Source organism: Fukomys damarensis, unplaced genomic scaffold (assembly GCF_012274545.1).
Source record: "Fukomys damarensis isolate Sample0158 unplaced genomic scaffold, DMR_v1.0_HiC HiC_scaffold_16, whole genome shotgun sequence".
Taxonomy (NCBI): domain Eukaryota; kingdom Metazoa; phylum Chordata; class Mammalia; order Rodentia; family Bathyergidae; genus Fukomys; species Fukomys damarensis.
In genome coordinates this window covers 72,722,690-72,725,840 of record NW_022900928.1, presented here as the reverse complement: position 1 = coordinate 72,725,840, position 3,151 = coordinate 72,722,690, and positions in this window count along the sequence as shown.

Genomic DNA, 3,151 nt, shown 5'->3' with positions numbered 1-3,151 from the left:
GGAGGAAGAAAAACAAAAAAAAATCAAAGGGAAAAAGTGTGTGCTATCTAAACTTCATTTAATCTCTTCATAACATTGTTTCTTAATCAGAGCAGAGCTAGTTAGATGCTTCATTCTCCATTTATGAGAAGGAAACCTAAACCAAAGAAAGGAGTGAGCCTCTGAAAAAAAAATTTTAAAGAGGCAATTTACCTGTCTCTAGACAGTTAAGGTCAAGTTGAACTCAAACTCTTAGGATACTTTGATAATAGAAGCTGATGATGGTTGGATCTCTGATCACAGTAGTGGTTAAAAGGAGGGAAGGTAACAGTTGTTTTTGAAGTGCTCTACTCTTTAAATGATTTTAGTTAGGGAACCCATACTTTGTTGTGGGTTTTTGTTTGTTTGTTTGTTTTTGTTTTTGTTTTGGTTTTGGTTTTTTGAGACAAGGTCTCATGATGTAGTTGAGACTGACCTGAAACTCACTGTGTAGCTCATTCTGGTCTTGAATTCACAGTGATCCTTCTGAGTGCTGGGATTACAGGCATGCGCGACACCCAGCTTCATAATTCTTTGTTAATGTTCTTTCCTGTCAGATTTATTAAGATCTTCAAGGACAGGTTTTGTTTTATTCATTAACATACTTATTAAATTCATCAAATGAAGTTCAGAAAGGTAATTTTGCAAAGTATAAAAATATACAACAGCGCTCTTGACTCTGGAATATAGGCTTTGGAACACGATTTGAAAGTATTATGTTAAAAACTAAGCTCTTGAGGCTGGGAATTTAGCTCAGTGGTGCAGATGCCTGCCTCACCAGCTAAGGTCTGGAGTTCGATCCCGGTATCAAAAAAACAAAAACAAACACTAGGCTCTGCCCTTTTAGAAGATGTAGTGTGAATGTGATTTTAAGCATAGAAGTAAATGTGGTCACTTGAAATCATACCAGTTATGCAATTATGAGGTAGATATCCAAGTAATACAGATTATGCTTATGAAGATAAAAATACAACCTTAAATTCTCAGAGTTCAAAACCCCCGAAAACAAATCCTCATGTACTAATTTCAGAAATACAGATTTTAGAACAAGTGATTTATGAATCTCTTGCTTTATTATATTGATGAGAACTGGAAAAAGAAATTTAGTAATGCTTTTTGCTACAGTTTTACAAAGTAGAAACAGTAGTTCATTAAGATACAGGAAATGAGGAACTTCTTATATAAATTAGTATAGCTCACTAAAATGTGAATTTGGGGCTAGGGATATAGTTCAGTATAGCAGGCATTAGGCCTTGAGTTCAATTCCTAGTTCTCAAAACAAAATAAAATGAACAAAAAAAACGAGAGCTGGGCATGTTGGCCTATACCTGTAGTCCCCACACTCTGGGAGGGTGAGGCAGGAGGATAGCAGGTTCATGCCTGGCCTGGTTAATTTATCAATTTAGTAAGACCCTGTCTCAAAATTAAAAAGCTGGGCATGGTGGTGCATCCCTCTAATCCCAGCACCTGGGAAGATGAGGCAGGAGGATAACTGTGAGTTTGAGGCCAGCCTGAACCATATAGCGAGACCCTGACTCTAAAAAATAAAATAAAGATTAAAATTTAAAAATTAGGAAAAACAAAAAACAAACAAAAGGGGCTGGGGAGGTAGTGCAAGCCCTGGGTTCTATCCTCAGTCCCAGAGAGCGGCTGGGGAATAAGTATGAGAGTCTCACAGGGAGGGAAATACCATGTGAATCATTTACATTTCTGGTCTGATATATTATAATTTTATATTATATTATTATATAATATTGAAATTTCTGGTCTAATATATTTGAAATTCCTATGAAAAACTTGAATTAAAAGGGATAAATAGTAACTGGTTTTATCACGTAGGTAGTTTGAACATGTGGATACAGCAGCCTTCATTTCACATGAAGGTATCAGAAAGCTGAATCTTTTGCCAGCCCTTTTCACAGCCACTCTTCTGTTTGTTTTTTGGTACTGGGTTCGAACTCTTTGGGACCTTGTGCTTGCAAGTCAGGCGGCCAAACCACTGAGCCAATTCCCCAGCCCACAGCCACTCTTCTAAATAACCTTAAAGCATATCGCCTACCTTCTCTGGATGGTGCCCTTTATCTGTATAATGAAGTATTAAAATTGTAAATATAAAAATTGAATTAACTCAGATTTTGATACTAAAGTTCTTTTTAATGCTGCTCTAATTACTGTAAACATTCAAGATTTTAATTGAGAGTTAGGTATAAACATTTGTTTAGTGCATCAGAGTTTCATTTTGATGTATCATGTTATTGGTTTCTGCCTTTTGGATAAAATTGGATGTGTTTGAGACTTCCTTCTTACGCAGATTGCTGTTTATTTTGAAGTTGTGTTGTGTTTCTGTTTTCCAGAAGCCACTTTGTCTGTTAACATTTCCAACCTAGTTTTAGAATCAGATAAACAAATTTGGAGGGTTTTTGTCTAGTCCTTTCGTGGTTTTTCTCCCATAGACCTTCACTTCATGTTCACCAAATACTTGAATGCTTACTATGTGTAAGACCTTCTGCTGGATGATAGAATGAATAAGAGAACTGCTAATGTACAGTTCCTGTAGCCCAAGAATTTACAGTGCATCTGCAGCTTGTATGTACACATCAAAGAGTTAAAAAAAAAAAGTATAAGACAACACAAGGGGTGGTGTGCAGGGTATTACTTGATTAAGTGTTATATAACTAAAGCGGACTGTAAATGTGATGACTTAAAAGTGGGAGTGATCTCATCATTCATTGTACCGTTCTGTAGTAGTTGATAGATCTATCTGGACTTGGAATTCATGAAGCGTTCACTTCTGAGCCAGATGCTATATTCACACTTAAGTCATTTACTGTGACACACTGCAAAACTTATTCTTTCATCCCATATTTTGAGTGTTTTCCAAAAATTTGCCTCTTGAGAGTTGGCTAAGTTTTTAAAAGTGACATGTGCTAGCTCTGCTTCAAGATGCAATGCAAGATGATTATGTAAGACCTAAAATAATTTGCCTTTGCCAGACAAGGTACAGGCCCTTTAATCCAAACAGCCTGGGAGCCTGAAGCAGGAGGATCAGGTGTTTGAGCCCAGTCTGGGCAACTCAGTGACTTAGCAAGACTTTGTCTAAAAAAAAAAAAAAAAAAAAAAAAAAAAAAAAAAA